Source organism: Moschus berezovskii, chromosome 19 (genome assembly GCF_049115385.1).
Source record: "Moschus berezovskii isolate FMDL1 chromosome 19, NW_MosBer_1.0, whole genome shotgun sequence".
NCBI lineage: Eukaryota > Metazoa > Chordata > Mammalia > Artiodactyla > Moschidae > Moschus > Moschus berezovskii.
This window is the reverse complement of record NC_142478.1, coordinates 60,969,116-60,989,823: the sequence shown is the minus strand read 5'-3', so window position 1 is coordinate 60,989,823 and position 20,708 is coordinate 60,969,116. Positions and strand designations below refer to the sequence as shown.

At 44.2% G+C, this 20,708-nt stretch overlaps 1 protein-coding gene across 6 annotated transcripts in view; it reads right to left on the bottom strand.

The window, feature by feature from the left end:
* NOS1 (nitric oxide synthase 1) overlaps positions 1-20,708 on the bottom strand; it is a 191,187-nt gene that overhangs the window by 100,363 nt on the left and 70,116 nt on the right. Inside the window, exon 2 of one of the 6 annotated variants that reach the window (XM_055405788.2) lies at positions 11,211-11,360. The exons of the other annotated variants lie outside the window; for them this stretch is intronic. The gene's annotated coding sequence lies outside the window, so the exon portion shown is untranslated. The remainder of the gene's footprint in view (positions 1-11,210; positions 11,361-20,708) is intronic. 6 annotated transcript variants of the gene reach the window in all.

Here is a 20,708-nt window from a genome sequence, read left to right as displayed (position 1 = left end):
CCGACTCAATGGACATGAGGTTTAGCAAACTCCAGGGGACAGTGAAAGACAGGGAAGCCTGGTGTGCTGTAGTCCCTGGGGTTGCAAAGACAACTTAGCAACTGAACAACAACACAAATTATTACTTTAAAATCATCTAAATGTGTATACCATTAAATATTAAAGAAAACGACAGCCTGCAAACTGGCTGTTTTCACTTCAAGCACCCACAAAATCTCTAAAGGAGTCACAACTCTGGTTCTCATGTCTCTCCAATCTCACTTAAAAACAAATCCAAGCCCTCCATGTCTTGAAAAGCAAAACAGGATACTGCCACCCCCAACACAAACAAAAGACCAAAACTGTAACCCAACTGTGCTCTTAAAAAAAAAACAAACACCAAACCACAAAACACAGCAACCAACTTCCTTACATCTCCTGAACTGCTAATTTGCAGTCTTTCCCCAGAGAGAACACCCCCCAGGAATCAAAATGACGTGCTTTCTCCCACGCTGGCAAGTCATAGCTACAAATCTTCCAACCTCTGTAAGCTGCTAGCAGGGGGTAGGGGTAGGTTGGCGTTCTGTGTCTTGGGAATCCCAGAGACATAAACACCCTGGTGCCAGGGGGTCTCCCCAATCACGTAATTCCCCAGTTTCATGGCTACAGTTTGTTCCTGATTGTCTCAGATCTAACGCTCACAGGTCATCGGGGCAGGAAGGAGCATCGTTTAGAGTCAGGAGCGTGAGGATGAAAGACCGTTTAGAGTTTGACAGTACACTCTGATGTGGGGCTTTGAGAAATTTACACTCTCATCTGTTGTGCCTTGTATAGCCTCTTTGTACAGGAGATTGACAGTATCTACACCAAAATTGAAAACACATGGATTTTTGGCCTGGCAATTAGGACTTTCCCTTACAGATGGAAGAACATCCTTACACACACACACACACACACACACACACACACACACACACTTGTTCAGAATATCAAGAGACTGGAAAATCTGAGTATCCATTAATAGGGGACTTCTACATAAACTATGGCACATCCATGCAATGGAATACAGTACAGGCATTAAATAAGGTGAGATTAGATCTATAAGGACCAATAAGGGGGCACTTCCCTGGCTGTCCAGTGGTTAAGCCTTCCAGCTTCCAATTCAGGGGGCATTGGTTCGATCCCTGGTTGGGGAACTAGGATCCCACATATTGTGTGGCTCAGCCAGTAATAATAATAAATAATAAAGGACCAATGGGGAATGATCCTTAAGACATAGTTAAATTAAAAAGCAAGGTAGAGAACACCAATCGGAGAAGGCAATGCCACCCCACTCCAGTACTCTTGCCTGGAAAATCCCATGGATGGAGGAGCCTGGTAGGCTGCAGTCCATGGGGTCGCTAAGAGTCAGACATGACTGACTTCACTTTCACTTTCATGCATTGGAGAAGGAAATGGCAACCCACTCCAGTGTTCTTGCCTGGAGAATCCCAGGGACGAGGGAGCCTGGTGGGCTGCCATCTCTGGGGTCGCACAGAGTCGGACGCAACTGAAGTGACCTAGCAGCAGCAGCAGAGAACACCAATACATAAATATATTTGCAGACCCATTGCATCTATTCGTCTATACTTCCATGTAAGCTTGGATATGTACTCGATATCTCTGGAAAAACACTCGAGATTTGGTCACAGGTGACTTCTGGGAAAGGGGACCAGGAGGCAAAAGGTTAGGTGGGAGGAGGAAGTTCACTTTTATTATATATTATTTCATATTGTTTATTTTTTTACTATGTTTTTGTATCAGCTTTAATAAAAGGACAAATCTAAACTCCAATGAACAAAATGATTGTTAGTGAACTTAGACAAATAACTATATTGTTATGAAAATAAGAATACTCAGTTTCTGAATTCTGGGGTGGGGGGATCAGGTAGGGAAAAAAATAAAAATGTTTCATCATTTTCCCAAAAATACATTTTATCAAGTTGCTGTAAATCAGAGATAGCTTAAGAGAAAAGAGAAAAAGCTTTCCTTAAATCTGGAAAAACAAAACATTAAAAAAATCAGCAATATTTCAGAAAATAAAATCTTTTAAAAAACTTAAATTGAAGTCAGATTATTTTGTATTTGAACCCTAGCTTCTCCACGTAGCTTTGTGATGGTCAGCAAGTTACTTAACCTCTCTGAGTCATAGTTTTGCATCTATAAAATGGGAGTGATAATAGCATCTCCTTAGGGCGTGTGTGTGTGAGGATGGCATGAGATAATAAAGAGTATTTTCCGAGTTCTTACAATGTGCCATATAGAATGGTAAGTGCTCAGTAAATGGATCCTCCCCCGCCTCACTTCTTTTACTAATTATTAAAATGCAAGCAGATTTTATTCCACTGGCTGATGGAGCATCCAATGGACACACGTTGCTTAAAGCACTTTGTGCAGGAGGATCAGGTCAGTGCTGTGGACACACAGGTTGGTCCTGCTTGCCAATGGAATGGGAGCCTGTCAGGGCTCCTTTCTGGGAATACCAAGAGAACAGGACTTGTTGTGTCGGAATGTGGCACTCGAGAGACAGCCAGAAAATTGGGCCCTGGGACTTCGTGATGAGTCATCACCAGTGGGAGGGGGGTGGGGTATCACTGGTCCAGTCCATCAACAGGAGGGAGTTTCACGGCTGTCAACTTCATGTTGGAATAGATCTGGGGAATTATGAAACCTTTATTCCATCTTCATTTTGCAAAGCTCGTTTTTATGAACAAGTTCAGCTGGCTGTAGAGCACTATATCCATCACACAGACTGAAAATTCCAGGGTTTGGGGCTAGGGTCTTAAATTCTTCCATCCATGTGCTCACGGGCACAAAGTCCGCAAGGATGTACCTCTGCCCCCGTCCTTGCCAGACACACCCCATCACCGACATTGTCAGGTAGGGGCTGAAGGCATTTGCACTGGGGTTGGAAAAACAAGGGTTTGTGGCCCTCCACCACATATTAGCCTCAGATTCTTCATCCGTCAAGCAGGAGAAATAAATACATGGAATAAGTGGATGGAAAACATTTGAAGCAACAGTCCACGTAAAGTGCATGGTGCTTCTATTATTTTAAGAGTCACTTTAGATGACACCTCAAGGAAAATGAAGTATTTCAGCCCAGATAGGTAAACAGAATCATGGCCAAGAAGACAGCCTCCTTATTATAAAAAAGAAACAAACTGGGACTTCCCTGGTGGTCCAGTGGCTAAGACTATGCTTTCAATGCTGGGGGCCTCAGTTCAATCCTTGGTCAGGGAATTATTAACAAATTCCACAACTAAAGGTTCAAATGCCACAACTAAAAATCCCCAGTGCCACAACCAAGATCTGGTATACATTTTTTTTAAAGGGAACATATATTACCAGTGGTCTCTGAAACATTTCTTAAGAATCATTACAAGAAGATGGCACATACTTCCTACCCTCAATAAACCTTACTTTCCTTTACTTTCTTTTCCTCTTCCACTTCATTTTGCTCCTTCCCTTCCTCTCTTCTTTCCTTTGTCATTCACATCAACTATTCATTCACTAACCCTTATGAAGATCTCAACTGGGCCAGCAAGAAGCTTGGCACTGAAGATGTAAGGTAGGACAGACAGCATTCCTACTCTCGGATCTCCCAAGCCAGGAGTGAAGCAGGGGAGTGGAGGGAGAGATTAATGACAAGTATAGTGAGTAGAACAAAGTGGAAAAACAGGGTGCTAATGGGAGCATGGGAGGATACTTAACATAGTCAGAGTGGTGGTAGTCAGGGAAGGCTTCCTGGAGGAAGAGTCAGGAATGCAGAATTGGCCAGATGAAAGGGTGGGTGGTGGGAGCAAAGGATGGAAGAGACAAAGCACTGAGGTGTGGGAGGGAGCAGGTTGGAGGCACTGGACAAAGTCCACTCTGATAGGAGAAGAAAGCCAAGGTCTTATAAAGCTGGAGGGATCTCCAAGAGCTAGATCATGCAGTTATCTTGAGGGCCAAGAGAAAGACTCTGGATCTTATTTTCACGGCGATGGCAAACACTGCAGGTATTTGAGAAGAGAAGTTCTGTGGTTAGATTTAGATTTTATTAAGATGCTGGGCGGAAGATGGGTGGAAAAGCAAGGCTGGCTATGGGGAGCTCAGTTAGGAGGCTGCTGCAGGCCAGAGATGAGAGATGATGGTGGTCAGGATTAGGCAGGAAGGAGGAAAGTGGGTAGATTTAAGAAATATTCGGAAGCTTGAGCCAACAAGATTTGGTGACTGAAACCTGGGGTTTGAAAGAGGGAGGTATCCAGAATAACTTTCCAGCTCTGGCTTCTACGAGCAGATAGAACATGACGGGGTGAAGGAAAGGAAAAGAGTGAATGAAACTCATTTGACAGAACTGTCCTTCTTGGGCAGCAGTAAATAATTTAACTGCATTTTAGTATATTTCAAGAGTCAACATTTCCTGATGCCATTACTTTCTTAATCCTGAGAATTAAGGGGGATTATAGCAAATAGAATTGATTTGGCTCATTTCCCCAGCTGTGCTATTTACTGGGCATTTGATCTTGGGCAAGTCATCTTTCACATTTTGAATCTCAATTTCCTTTTGTGAAATTGAAAAGGTAATAACAACTACTTGGAAGGTTTTTGTGAAGATTAAATAAGACGGATGCTGGAAAGAGCACTTTGTGAACTGTAAATGTCAACTGCAGTGGTAATGTTGAGTCTTCATTTTCAGGAGGGCATCAAGAACAGTATCATCCAGATAGCAGCTCACTGGTAATGGAGATTTAATTTAGTTTCTCCTCATGCCTGGCATCCTTGGGTGCCTCTGGTGCAGGGAAGCTGGGTCAAGAGGATGGCAAAAGGCGCTCATGGAAGGAAAAAGAAGAAAGAATGATTATATCTGCTCCCTTAACTCAAAGTGTTAGTCACTCAGTCACGTCCAACTCTTTGCAAAGCCACGGACAGTAGCCCACCAGGTTCCTCTGTCCACGGAATTCTCTAGGCATGAATACTGGAGTAGCCATTCCCTTCTCCCAGGGATCTTCCTGACCCACGGATCAAACCCGGGCCTCCCACACTGCAGGCAGATTCTTTACTGTCTGAGCCATCAGGGAAGCCCTCCTTAACTTGAAAGCTCCTTACAAATAGCTAACAGCATCCACAGAGGCTTGAATCAATTACAAATGAATTTCAGCAAAGGGAGAACACATTAAGTAGAAAACACAAACTTGCAATGGCAGGGATAACTCACATATGTCTGATACATCAGTAATAATAATAAATGTAAATGGATTAAACTTAAGTAAAAGATCAAGACTCAGATTAGCTAAGTGGAATTGCAATTATCTTGTATTAGCATGGATGTAGGGATAAGAGCCAAGGACAGAAGGGAAAATAGTTTACTAAGGGAAGTATGAGCTTGGTGTGCATCTGCTGGTCACTTAACTCTAAGGCGGCATAAGTCTGATTTGATTTGAAAGATGCAATTGGCTCTCTTCTTAGATTAGCACCTAGTAAACACAGAGTAAATATTTACTGAATACATGATCAGCTAGCCAAGCAATATCTTTCAGTAAATTTGTATTAAATATGTTGAAATATATGGAATTAGCAGTTTTGAAAATATCAAATTCAATAATTTCCTATAGTTCAATCTAATATTTCAAACATTTTTATATGTAAGAACTTTACTGAACTCTAATTTTGTTCTTGCAACAAATATGAAGGATGTGATAATATTATTCCCATTTTATAGATGCTGAAACTGAAGCCAAAAGATATTTATTAAGTCATAGAAGTTTATCCAGCTAGTGTCAATGGTGGGGATTCCAATTGAGTTTGTTGGAACTCAAAATCTTTGCTTCTTTTTGTTTTAAATACTTACTAAACTCTTAATAGCTTTGTCTTAGATTTAAGTAATCATATCACCTACAAATAATGACAGCTCAAAGTTTTTGCTTTTATCACTTTCCAGATACTAGAGTGTATTTTTGTTTCAGTTGGCCTGATCACCAGCTATAATTTTAGTAACTGGAAGTTGAAAGGGACTCCAGGCGTCTTCTATTTCATCATAATATGGAGTCCATGGGCCCCTACAGGGCTCAGGAATCCCTGAAAATCCTGGAATTGTGTGCCAAAAATTTTGTGAGTACATGCATATGTGCATTTACATGAGGAGGGGGGCATGGCATTATGGTTTACTAAGCACTCCTTGACCCAACAAGAAGCAGTAAGAGTGGAAGTTACTGGATTAACCTTACATTTTGCAGATGAGGAGACTGAGGCTCTAGATGGGGAAGAACTTGCCATAAGTTCTTAGAGACAGAGTCAGATCTCAGATTCGGACCTCTTGCATGATTTTTTCTCAAACGAAGGTAACATGCTCATTTTCCTTACCTCTCTTGTGAAATTAGAAAATTCTCTCAGGGTCCTGTATTCAACAGCAATGCTAATCTCAGGATGTCAGCTGCAGCCTTTTTGGTAACTGCCCCTTCTATCTAACTATACTATTTCTTGATTATTCAAAATAAGCCCAAGGTGTCAACAATTTCTTCATCCCTCCCCTCCTGGTGAACCATCTCCAATTACTTTATACTTCTCTGGGACTGGCGTCTGAGAACAACCTGACAGGTGAGAGTTAGGGGCAAATTGCCGTAAAAGATGAGTATACAATTCTAGGATTTTCAGATAATCCAGAACCCTGTAGGGGTCCACAGATCCCATACAGATTGCTTACCAAGGTAAATATTTGTAGACCAATACATTCCACTTACTCACCTTTTACCAAGTAACTACTTTGTTCTCAAAAAGGATGACTCTAGTGAACTGTGAGATTGTATGCACTATGGAGACAATCTCTCCATGGTGAGACAATCTCTCCATGGTGATCTCTCTAGAGATCATGGTTCCCTGGTTTACTTGGACCCCTGCTGCTGCTGCTGCTAAGTCGCTTCAGTCGTGTTGGACTTGGATCCCTGGAGCACAGCAAAGTGCTGGGTACATAGTAGGTACTCAATATACCAGAGTCTCAATCCCCATATCTATGACTTGCTATGCAAGGTATGGTCCATGGACTACAGACATGGTTAGAAATGCAGAATCTCAGTCTCCATCCCAGACCTACGAATCTACATTTTTAAGAAGACCTCTGGGTGATTGGTGTGTACATTATAATTTAAGAAACACTGTCTGGTTTGGCTCCAAATGCCTGTGTTACATTTTCACAGCCGAATGAAGCTTCAACCAGAACATTTCAGTCTAGGGTGTGCAGTAATATTACGCTGAACCACGTACAACTGCAGATACTCAACCATTTCATGACCTACAAAAATGGCAATTTCCAATGAAATTTCAATTTCCTTCCAACTATAAACTGTTCTGCACAAAACTGTCTGCTTCAGAGAGGCAGGATATCGCTTGCTTCAAAAAGGCTCCGGTCAGATTTTACAAACAATAGCCCCCAGGCATAAACAGATGACTTCCGTTTAGTTAACACACTTAAAAAAATTTTGTTTTCCAAATTGGTTACCACCATTAAAAAACTGTAAGTTTCACACAACAGCCAAAGTTTTGGCTTTCTTGGGTTCCTGGGAGGTGCATTCATACTGGGTCTGCCTGCCTCAATGTTGACCAAAAGCTGGGAGGGAGAGGTGATGCCCCTTTTATGCAGGGCATGAGCTCCTCAGTTCCCAGCCCCTGTGAAGCCCCCTCACTCATTTCTTCCTTGCCAGGACCCTGCAGATCTGACCGTGGGACCCCGGGTAGATAGTGTGTTTTAGAGGGGAACAGGAAGGTCACCTTTAGAAGCTGCTCAGTGAAGGGAGGTGTTCAGTGGTTTGGGTCCCATCACAGGTGCTCTCAGTTGGTCCAGGCGTTCGATGAGAAGCTCACCTTCCTGAGAGCTCTCTGCACCTGTCCCAGTCTGTGCACTCTGGTTGATGCTCACCCTGCCCTCGTCTCCCTGGGTTAAAGCTACTGAGAATAGGACAGCATTTCACATAGTGTGTGTGTGTGTGTGCGTGTGCGTGTGTGTGTGTGTGTCTGTGTCTGTGTGTGTGTCTGTGTGTGTTAATCACTCAGTTTTGTGACCCCGGGGACTGTAGTCCACCAGTCTTCTCTGTCCATGGAGTTCTCCAGGCAAGAATAGTGGAGTGGGTTGCCAGTCCCTTATCCAGAGGATCTTCCTGACCCAGGGATCGAACCTGAGCCTCCCGCGTTGCAGGTGGCTTCTTTACCGTGTGAGCCGTGAGGGAAGCCCCCTTCACATGACAGTCAACCTCAGTTCGCTCTCTGCTTCTTTGCATACCTCAGGGTTGTTTACAAAAACCTTTCCTGGAGTGACACCTCTCTCTAAATGGAGCTTTTTCTTTTGATGTCAAGCCGGTCTGTGCCTACTCATTCCAATGAGAGCTGAAGGGAAACCAGTGTCATTCCTCTCTTGGGAGGGAACACACAGTCCCTGATTCTATACGTTTTCCTTGGTGACTCCATTTGGGTTCCGTGAGCTGGCTGGGAATTTATCTCCTGTTATGCCAGTGTGCCTGGTAAGCCCTTTGAAGACATCCCTTCCTCGGCACTGAGGGACAATTCCCACCTGATTCATCCTTACCAGAGTTCTGCAAATTTCCCCCTGGAATAAAATCACTGGAGAAAAAAAAAAGAGAATGATGTCACTGGGATCAGCATCTACATATTTATCACAGAGGCGGGAAGGAAGGCTTATGGGAGAAGATCATGGTTTAGATTTTAGATTCTGGGTTCAAATCACGACCCTGCTAATGACTAACTGTGGCTTCGGGCATGCCATTTAACATCTCTGTGCCTTTATTTCTTCATCTGGAAAATAACAAATATTGACAGTATCTACTTTGCAGGGCTCTTGTGACAATTCTATGAAATCATGCTTCCCTGACTGGTCTTGCCACCTTCATAGCTTTGTGACATACCTGTCTCTTGTACTATGCAATTATTTATTTACTAGTTTCCCTTAAAGTCGACTCATTTTTTCCCTTAAAAACATACCATGGCCTCATCCAAAGGAATCAGTTCAGTTCAGTCGCTCAGTCGTGTCCGACTCTCCGTGACCCCATGAATCCAAAGGAATAACATTCATGAAATTATGGTACAGAGGTGCCAGCTACATTTTTCTATTAACAAAACAAATATTGAATGAGTGAATTTGAAAAATGGATACCGCTTTGCTCCAATCATGAGAAAACATTGAACAAAATCCAATTTAGGGAGTTCTAGAAAGTAACTGGTGGAGAAGGAAATGGCAACCCACTCCAGTGTTCTTGCCTGGAGAATCCCAGGGACGGTGGAGCCTGGTGGGCTGCCATCTATGGGGTCACACAGAGTTGGACACGACTGAAGCGACTTAGCAGCAGCAGCAGAAAGTAACTGGGGTTTCCCTGGTTGCTTAGGTGGTAAAGAATCTGCCTGCAATGCAGGAGACCACAGTTCAATCCCTGGATGAGGAAGATTCCCTTAGAGAAGGGAATGGCAACCCACAGTATTCCTGCCTGGAAAAGGCCATGGACAGAGGAGCCTGGTGGGCTATATAGTTCATGGGTCACAAAGACTCAGACAGAACTGAGTGACTAACATAACAACACAGAAAGTAACTGACCGTTCATCTTTAGAAGTCTTGCATGAGAGGCAAGGAGAGACTCACAAACTCACGGATCAGAGAAAAGAGAAATCATGCATTAAAAGCGCTGTGGGATCCGGGGCCCAGGAACAGGAAAAGGTTATCAGTGGGGAAAGTGGTGAAATTTAAATAAGCTCTGTTGTTTAGTTAGTAATCTTGCTTCATTGTCAGTTTCCTGCTTTTGATAATTAATTGTATTGTGGCTGGGAATGATGATAACATTAGGGGATGCTGGATAAGGGATAATAAAGAAAATCATTATATTATTTTGCAACTTTTCTGTAAGCCTAAAATCACTTCAAAATAAAAAGTTTGAAAAAGTGGGGACCAGTGAATCTGTCTCTGTCTTTCGTCCCCTCCCTTCAATGCCTGGCAAACACGAGCTTGCTTTTTGTCTCTATGGATTTGCCTGTTCCAGGCAATCCCTATAAATGGAATCCCACAATTGGTGGTCTTTTGTATCTGGCTTCTTTTACTTCCCATGATGTTTTCAAGGCCCATTCATGTTGTAGCAGGTATTAGTACTTCATTCCATTTTTTACAGTTGAATAATATTCCATTGAATGCATAGACCACATTTTGTTTATCCATTCATCCATTGATGGACATGTGGGTAGTTTCCACCTTTTGACTGCTGGGAACAATGCTGCTTTGAACATTTGTGTTCAACTTTTTGAACACTTGTATTCAAAACCCAAGGGTATGGGGGTTCCTGTTGGGATGATGAAATGTTTTGGAACTAGACAGAGGTGATGATTGTAAAATATTGTGACTGTACTAAGTGGTACTGAACTGTATATTTTAAAATGATGAAGTTCATGTTATGTAAATTTTATCTAAAAAAATGAGTACTACCGGTAGAATAAATATCATATTTTGGAAAATCTGTGCTTATGAGACCCCAGCACTTAACATAGTACCTGGTCCTCAGAAAATGTGTGAACAATGTTGGCCAGTGTTAGTTTCTTTGCAGGAGTAACATAAGACTCCCAGCTCCCACCACAGGAATTCTTCCAACAACATGACATTGCTTTCACCAAGAAAGTTCCTCTATGTTTAATCTACTACAGTTCTTGAAGGTACAAAAAAAAAATATCTCAGGGACCTTGGGATACCACCACTAGAATGCCTTGCTTGGCATTCATGAACTTCTCCTATTTTCACAAAGTGCACACCTGGCTGGAATGACATGGCTGCCCACTGCCCAGACATGTGCTCAGAATGCAGAATGGAAGTTCAAGAGATAATAAACCAGTTTACCTGTTGACTGAATACCAAACCTGTTCCAGCAGCTTATTCAACAAATCTCTTCAACAGACCAAATGCCTTACTGAGCCAGGACTCCACCCCACAGTTTGCTGTTTAAGTCTCAGTGTCCCAGCACTCCTCACTTGATTTTCTAATGCCCAGTCCCATTTCCTCCAAGTACCTAGGGATGTACTCCAATGTTTGAGATGAAAGCAAATGCACGAATCATTCTGAGGCTTTTATGAGGATCCTACAGGAAGCTGGGGACGCCCCAGCACACCCCAGATCAGGGACGCATCTCCCGGCTCAGAGCTAACGAACTGAGCTGGGTTGTCCTGAGCGTTACCCGCAAAGGCGCCGTCTTCGTCTTGTCTGTGCTGCTTGTTCTCCGTCCTTCGTTCCCAGATCTGTTGTCCAAGCTTCTCTGGGTCCTGGGAGGAGGCTGAGCTCTATGGGTATCAATAGGCTCCTCGTCCTCTGGCTTTTGACTGGAGGCCTCCAAGGGGACACACAAAGAAGAAGAGACAGACGGAGGAGAGATAGGCTGCTTTCTTCCATCTCAGTGTGTTGTCTGAAGAGGCCAACCACCCCCGCTTCCCTGACTCTGCCAGCCCACCCCACGGTCCAAAGGGCTTCAGCCACACTGGACTTCCTGCAGCTACATCAGGCCTCAGGTGATCCGCACTCCCCTTGCTGCTAGCCCCTGGACAATTCACCTTCCCGTGTTGGTGCCTAAAACCATGTTCTTAAGTAATTCCTCCATTACATTATCTGGGAATAAAGCCCCACAGCCACAGGTGCCTTCTGTTTCTTGCTTGGCCCCTGTCTAACAAACCTTCATCCTCACTGAATGCTGGGTTCAGGGATGAGGCATAGAAGCAGTGATCAGGGCATAGCAGGTCTCAACTGAAGCATCCTAATGGCCATCCTCACCCTTTCTAAGGACTTTTCAGGTGGCACAGTGATAAAGAATCCACCTGCCAATGCAGGAGGTGCAAGAGGCATGGGTTCAATCCCTGGGTCAGGGAAGATTCCCCTGGAGGAGGAAATGGCAATCCACTCCAGTATTATTGCTGGGAAAATCCCATAGACAGAGGAGCCTGGTGACCTATACTCTGGGGGGTCACAAAGAGTTGGACATGACTGAGCACATACACATCCTTTCTAATAAACATACAAGCACACAATGCGAGTCAAGCACTGACTGGTCCCAAGTACTCAGAGAAGTGGAGTCAACCTCCTGTTAACAGAAGAGGAATTCCATCACCTCCACTGGTTTTGCTGGTAGTGCTTTCTAAGGCCCACTTGACTGCGCACTCCAGGATGTCTGACTCTAGGTGAGTGATCACACCATCATGGTTTTCTGGGTCATGAAGATCTTTGTACAGTTCTTCTGTGAATTCTTGCCACCTCTTCTGAATACCTTCTGCTTCTGTTAGGTCCATACCATTTCTGTCCTTTATCAAGCCCATCTTTGCATGAAATGTTCCCTTGGTATCTCTAATTTTCTTGAAGAGATCTCTAGTCTTTCCCATTCTATTGTTTCCTCTATTTCTTTGCATTGATCACTGAGGAAAGCTTTCCTATCTCTCCTTGCTATTCTCTGGAACTCTGCATTCAAATGGATATATTTTTCCTTTTCTCTCTTGGTTTTGCTTCTCAGCTATTTGTAAGGCCTCCTCAGACAACCATTTTTCTTTTTCTCATTTCTTTTTCTTGAGGATGGTCTTGATCATTGCCTCCTGTACAATGTCACGAACCTCCATCCATAGTTCTTCAGGCACTCTATCAGATCTAATCCCTTGATTCTACTTGTCACTTCCACTGTATAATCGTAAGGGATTTGATTTAGGTCATCCCTGAATGGTCTAGTGGTTTTCTCTACTTTCTTCAATTTAAGTCTATTTGAAATCCTAAAAGATGATGCTGTGAAAGTGCTGCACTCAATATGCCAGCAAATTTGGAAACCTCAGCAGTGGCCACAGGACTGGAAAAGGTCACTTATCATTCCAACCCCAAAGAAAGGCAGTGCCAAAGAATGCCCAAACTACTGCACAGTTGCACTCATCTCACATGCTAGCAAAGTAATGCTCAAAATTCTTCAGGCCAGGCTTCAACAGTACGTGAACCATGAACTTTCAGATGTTCAAGCTGGTTTTAGAAAAGGCGGAGGAATCAGAGATCAAATTGCCAACATCTGTTGGATCATCAAAAAAGCAAGAGAGTTCCAGAAAAACATCTACTTCTGCTTTCTTGACCATGCCAAAGACTGACTATGTTTATCACAACAAACTGTGGACAATTCTTCAAGAGATGGGAACACCAGGACACCTGGCCTGCCTCCTGAGAAATCTCAGGTCGGGAAGCAACAATTAGAACTGGATATGGAACAACAGACGGGTTCCAAATCGGGAAAGGAGTACGTCAAGGCTGTATATTGTCACCCTGTTTATTTAACTTATATGCAGAGTATATCATGAGAAATGCCGGGCTGAATGAAGCACAAGCTGGAATCAAGATTGCCAAGAGAAATATCAATAACCTCAGATATGCAGATGACACCACCCTTATGGCAGAAAGTGAAGAACTAAAGAGCCTCTTGATGAAAGTGAAAGAGGAGAGTGAAAACGTTGGCTTAAAGCTCAACATTCAGAAAACTAAGATCATGGCATCCGGTCCCATCACTTCATGGCAAATAGATGGGAAAACAATGGAAACAATGACAGACTTTATTTCTGGGGGGTTCCAAAATCACTGCAGATGGTGACCGCAGCCATGAAATTAAAAGACGCTTACTCCTTGGAAGAAAAGCTATGAACAACCTAGACAGCATATTAAAAAGCAGAGACATTACTTTGCCAACAAAGGCCCATCTAGTGAAAGCTCTGGTTTTCCCAGTAGTCATGTATAGATGTGAGAGTTGGACTATAAACAAAGTTGAGCACTGAAGAATTGATGCTTTTGAACTGTGGTGTTGGAGAAGACTCTTGAGAGTCCCTTGGACTGCAAGGAGATCCAACTAGTCCGTCCTAAAGGAAATCAGTCCTGAATATTCATTGGAAGGACTGATGCTGAAGCGGAAACTCTAATACTTTGGCCACCTGATACAAACAACTGACTCATTTGAAAAGACCCTGATGCTGGGAAAGATTGAAGGCAGGAGAAGGGGCTGACAGAGAATGAGATGGTTGGATGGCATCACCGACTCGATGGACATGAATTTGAGCAAACGCCAGGAGTTGGTGTTGGACAGGTATGCCTGGTGTGCTGCAGTCCATGGGGTCGCAAAGAATCAGACATGACTGAGGGACTGAAATGAACTGAACAGAAGAGCAAAATGACATTTCAAGAGAGATTAAACAACTTGCCCAAGGTTACAGGGTGAAGGGTAGTGGATGGACTCGAATCCAGCTTGGTCAGAATCTTGCCTCCTCTGCCTCACCTCATGTCCAGAGGCCTCTGATACTTTCAAGAGTTGATGTCATGGCCAGTTAGACCCCAGTGCCTGGGAGAAAAGCTTGCTGACATGGAGAAGGATGTCAAAGCTGCAGTTTTGAATCACCCTTTGGAGCGCACACACATTTAGGCATTTCCTGGCTGTAAAGCCCGTGGTGGAAAAGGCAACTTTGGAAGATATTCCAGGGACAAACCTCAAGCTTATTTCTCAACTCCTCAAGAGGCCCAGAGCCTGCTCTGCGGCTGACAGAGGGAACTGTCGCCTGCTCACTGCCCCTGATGTGATGAGCACCGTGGAAGAGGGCTCGACTGGGATGCTAAACAGCCGTAAATGACATTGTCACCAGCCTTCATAAGGCACAGTGACTCACAGCTCTAATTAAAATGCTCAGGGAAAAATGTAAAGAAAGGCTGCCATGGAAAAACAGGGACATTCTGCTAAACTGCAGGATTATTTTCTTCCAGGAAAAGAGGCACTTATGAGTGTGTGTGTGCCTGTATGTGTGTGTAACATGTGTGCGTGCATATGTGTTAATGGATGTGTGGGGGGAGGGGGACTGGAGATGGGGAGGATGAATATTATTCTCTTAAGAAACTTGGGTAATTTTAATACAGAACAAAGTCTAACTAAAGCTATTCTTGCCACCCAACTTTTTATTTTGAAATATTTCAATACAGAAAATTTAAAAGGATAATGCAATAACATCTATAAACTTTTCAAATATATTCAAAAGTTATTAGCATTTGCCATATTTGCCCTGACTATAGTATCTATGATCTACCTATCGACCCATCCATCTGTTCATCCATCATCTCTGACTCTACCTACCTACCTACCTATCCACCCATTCATCCACCCATCCACCTCCCTTCCTACCCATATATCCATATCAGTTACCTCCCATCTCTCTCTATCATCTTTGCACTGAACCATTTGAAAATAATTTGCAGACGTCATGATGCCTCAGCTCTAAATTCTTAAGCATGTACATCCTAGACAAAACTCACAGCACCATCACTATACCTAAAGATCCTTGCAAATTTCACCGAACATTCAGCTAAAGTCATGTTTTAAATAATGGCAACTGAAGTAGTAAGTCCAATAGCTACTGCTCAGGAGAGAAGAGTCAGTCTACTGCACAGAAACAGGCTGTCAGGGGTTTCTTCAGTGGGAAGATTTTTGGCTTCATGGCTGGGTGCTGTCGTCACAGTTTCAAGGTGAAATGCACAGGACATGATGCTTGATTTAGATGCCAGTTTAGAACTCGACAAGAAACCCAGTGTGATTACACGATATTATTTTAAAAAACAGGCCCCCTCCTAACAAAATCATCATGTGACTTCATTCAGTGCAACCTCCGCTTTTAACAAAATGTGGCTCCCAGTGCCTTCCTGCTATTTCTGAAAAGCAAATGAACTCTTAAAAGCCCAATGAGGTAGCACTGGTACGGAGATTCAGAAAGAAATATTGTAATTTCTGAAGGCAAGTCTTGAAGAAGATACCCCCAAGAAACCCAGGACATTGAAGGCAGCAGTTAAGGAAACAATCTTTATCTGTAAGTAAAAGTTGTGCATATTTGTTAAAAAATAATTAAAAAAAAACAAAAATAGCAAGCCTCCAAATTCAATCAGTCTCATCCTTTTAGAACACACATTGTTAGAAATCAACGGATTTCAGTTCAGTGATGACCATGATATTAGGAGAAAAATGACAAATGAAGGTCTTTACAGCTAAGACTTATCTTAATAAACTAGCACGGACATATTATTGACTCTTTCCATTACCTGAATTCTGGTACATGAATATAATTGGTTTTCATTTGCCTTATTGAATATTCCAAAGAGACTGCTTCAGAAATCAAAGAGAAAAACCTGCCCAAAATATGTCAGTGGCTATTGAATACCATTCTGATTTATCCCTATGGGTTACATTTTTATGCTTAAAATTCCTGGAATGAAATACAGCACAAAGAAATCCACGCGACTATTTTCATGACCAAATAGGAAGGACTGCTTGTATTGCCTGCCCTGTTGCATTCCAGTTACTGGCAAGTGGATCCCTTTCTTGGACTTCAGGAACTGCTTGGGGGTACAGACGGTGTCTTCCACTTCTTTTTGCCCCAGCCTGTCCTATAGGTTCTGGCCTGGAGCTGGGAGCTCAGAGTTTGCTTCTCAGATGAAGGAGCTGCTGCCCCGACCCTTGTTCATGACAAGAAACCCTTTAAGTGAGAAACAGTGGCTGCTCAACACTATTTAAAGTCAGGCAAGCCGTCTGAGTTCACAAGCTCTTTTCCTCATTCCTACCTGCAGCTGGGTCCCAGAAAGACTCACCTCTTCGATCCCCCATGGGGACAAGTTAGCTGTCGGGCTTGGAATAAAGAAGAGAGTCCTGAGTATTAATGCTGGTGGGCACAGTTCCCAGCAGCACTTTCTAGGACACCCCTGAAAATCTGTGGAATTTCTTTCAGGTGCCTTTAGCCCACGCAGAAGCATCTTGCGTGGCCAAAGAAAAGGTTTATGTTTTCCGGGGATCCCGTTTGAGAAGCAGTGATCTAATGAACATACAAACAAGAGGCGGGGAGAAAGAAGACACTTCCCAGGCTGCAAACGGAGACTATGCCCCTGCAAAGGGTATCTGCTTTCAATCCTAACAGAACCATTCTTTTTTTAAGGAACTGTTAGCAGAAATCACAAATGCCACTGATGGACAAGAAGGTTTTTCTTGGGTGAGGCACAGAATGTAAGGTGGAAAAGATCTTGGGAGGAAGTTAGTCCAGGGTTCATACATGGAAATATCTCAAAGCAGGCAAGTAATACAAACAGTATTTAATGATGGGGGTCTGTGACCTAAAGGTGAGAAAAATGACCAAAACGAAGCAAAATGCAAACCGTGTGCCAGCCAGATAGAATGTATTTGCACGTTTCCGAATGGAGTTGTCCTTGAATTTCAGATCCTTCATTTCACAGATGAGAAAACTGGGGCTGAGTGAGGGGAAGGGCAGGGCCCACATAAAAGGTCTCTCTTTTTTGCATTTCTTTTCTTTGATCATTAACTCAGCTCTGATGCTCTCTGTCCCCTTTCAAGAATTGCATCTACACCACCTCGCTGAATCCTTCCAACAACCCCATGCAGTTGTTATAACCTCTATTTACTGATGACAGGCCTGAGGTTCAGAGAAGTTAACTCACTCACCCCGAGTCACAGAATCCACAAGTGCCGGAGCCTGGCATCAGACGCTTTCCCAGATGACATCTTCATTTGATTTTCCTCTGCCTTTCGACCTGGCTGTTTGGTATCGGAGACCCTTCCACTGAGCGGGTGCTACACATCAGACAGCTACCAGTTCTGAGGTCACCTCCTCTGTGAAGCTTTCCCTGATACCTCCAGTCACCAAGTGCTGCAGCAACATTTCACCTCTCCTGTCAAAACTTCGAGCTTGGTATAGGGCTGGGCTGGTGCCCACTACCCGACTAGACTGCAGGCTGTGTCAGAGCAGGACTCGCACCACCTTAATCCAAGCACCTGCCCTTGGGGCCGGACTCTGGGTCTGCCATTTAGCACTCATCATTACACATTTGACAAATGTGCTGACGTCTGCCGCAGAACCACACAGAACTGCTGCTCATCTCTGGCTGATCTTTGCTAAACACAACTATGCCAAGATCCACGTCCGCTGCACCCTGTCGGCTACACTTGCACTGGGGACTGAGGGGCGTTTTCTGTTGAGAGATCCTTTTTGTTTGGTAGATTCACGTGGACTCAGTTCTCCAGCATTGCAGGACCCTGCTAACCATTTTCCTTCCCTAGGAACGGGCACGTAAGCGGCATAAAGCGATGTGGGACTTGCAAAGCTGGGGTGGGGGCTGACTTGGCTGCTGAAATAAGCCCAAATCAATGGCTTTGGTGAAACCAATGATAGGTAGGTAATAGGTAGACAAGGTTGATTAGCTCCTGTGATTACCTGGTTCCTAAAGTCATACCCACTAGCTCACTTTAAAAAAGGAATTTCCTCTTTGAAACAACAGATGGATTAACCGAAGGGGCTAATGCCCAACATTAGACGAGGACTCGGGGCTTAGTGCACAACAAGGTCACAGTGACCGGGCTCATGCTCAGTCTTTCCTGAACAGTTTACCCAACCTATGATGATGACAATCGGGGAAAGAGAAGGGATTACATTTCCTTTCAGTACTGAATCTGTGGGGCTTCTTTACACTGAAGTGAACGTGGCGTTATCATAAACAAGCACGGGGCAAAGAGCCAAGACACTGAGGTCCTATCCGAGCTCTGTCAATTCTGTGCTGTGTGACTTTCAGCAAGTCATGGACCTTCTCTGGGCTTTGGATTCTTCATCTGTAAAATAAGGGTACTGGACAAGAGCTGAGGGCACTGGAACCTCATGGAGAAGTCGTGTTAAGAATACAGAAACTGCATGTCTCCCCTGGGGATACTGATTAAGGAGCTCTGGGGTGGGACCTGGCATCTCTGTTTTTGCTCAATTCCTTGGTGGATTCTGACGTTGATGGTCCACTGGGCTGGTGTTTGGCATCTACCAGATTAGATATGCCCAAATGCTATCCTGTATTAGAATGAGGGAAATGGTCATGTTTACAGTTGTTGCAGCCTTCATGTTGTTAACTACGTAAGCCCACACTGACCAGTGGTGGGAAGAATGCCTGGTCAGATGAAAATTACTCCTGGAATGATGCCAGATTCAACTTCTGAGCGTTCTGGTTTCTAATAAGAAAAAGCTTCGGTTCTAAGGGTTATGATTGTTGCCTGCAACTCTCAACCACATTCCAAGGCTCACCACGGCATGTACAGATCCAGGAACCTGAGTGACAGGCAACATAAGCAGTCTTGTCATGAAGACACCTCAGAACATTCACTGAAGAAGGCAGCACAGCCAGATCTATGTGGGCTCACAACACATGGATGGACTGACCCCAGGTCTCTAGCAACCCCCCACTAGTGGGTGGGAAAGTTTTTGGATAACTGCCTGGGTGGTACCTTGGACAGCTCCCTGTGGCTCAGCTGTGGAGACCCTCAGAGAGCAGCCTACCCCACCACAGGATTCCTAGCCTCTCATTCTTTCTGGCAAGGTCCTACCCCAGGGAAGATAGAACCTTTGGGAAATGGGGAGGGTCGAGGAAGTGGCGGGGTGGAGCTGGCTTTGGCCATTTGGGGAAAATGAAGAAGAGGCAGGAAGAACAAGCAAACAGCAGGCTGATCTAGAAAAAACATCAACACTACAGGCCCCAAACGGTGCCACAGACTTCCCTCTTGGGTTCTTCTATTATCACCAATCTTGACATTAAACCATTGTTTCCAGAACACTCGTCACAAACCTTTTCACAAAATCTTCAGAACAAGCCCTTGTGGAAGTTATTGTTCTCATTTTACAGATAATGGAACTGAAGCCCACTATCAGGTTATCGGCCAGAGATCACACAGCCAACAGAGTGAGCTAAGCTTGGCCTCAAACAGGAGTCCTTACCAGATCTCTCTACTATGTGGCCTGCTCCTCTCCATACATGGCTGGGATTTTGCGGGGAACTCACAGTTTCTGGAGACGCAGTCAGGTCTCTGACTCTTGGGGTAGCCTCTGGCTGTGCAGACATATCAGGAAATGAAGCTGTGGGTGCTAAGGCAGGAACACAGACTGCTTGTGTGCCCAGATGTGGGCGAAACCCCCAAATTAAGTAACTAAAAAATGGCACTGAGGTCTCCAGTTGTGCCACTTACCAGGTAGGTAGCTATGGGTGGATCTCTTGGCTTGCCCTGCCTCAGTTTCCAAAGCTGCCAAATGGGATTCAGATCACTGAGCTGGTGACCTGGGGGGAGGTTTTAAGAGTATGCCTGGGCAGGGGGGTGTGGTATACGTTGTACGTAACAGCACCTTGAAGACGACACAGAGCTGTGAACCCTTTCAGGGGCTCCCAGAAACTGGATTGGTGGAAAGGACTGGGGTGATGGTGGTGGAAACAGTGGGGTGGAACGACTCCCTTTGGATACACGCCAAGCCTTCTCAAATCTGTCTGCTGAGATCCTGAGGGCAGAGGAGAATGGACACCACTCCTCTGCCAGCAAGGGCACAAAAGGCTCCTTCCCTGTTTTATCTTAAATTCAAAATAAAAATCAGGGGGAAATCGATGCTCCCTTGCACCTTTGTGAATGCAACCTGTTTGCCCCAATCCCAATTAGAGAAATGTACAAGAAAGAGAAAAGCTTTCCCTCATTCCTCTAGGGCACCAGCCTGAGAGATCAGCTCCTTCCTTCTCTCTTCCAAGGTTCTGGACCACCAGAGACCAGACTACGTGTCCTGGGTGTCTTCCTAGCCCTCTGCCCGTGGATGCCATCTCCCCTGGTCATTTGTGTGCTCTTCTG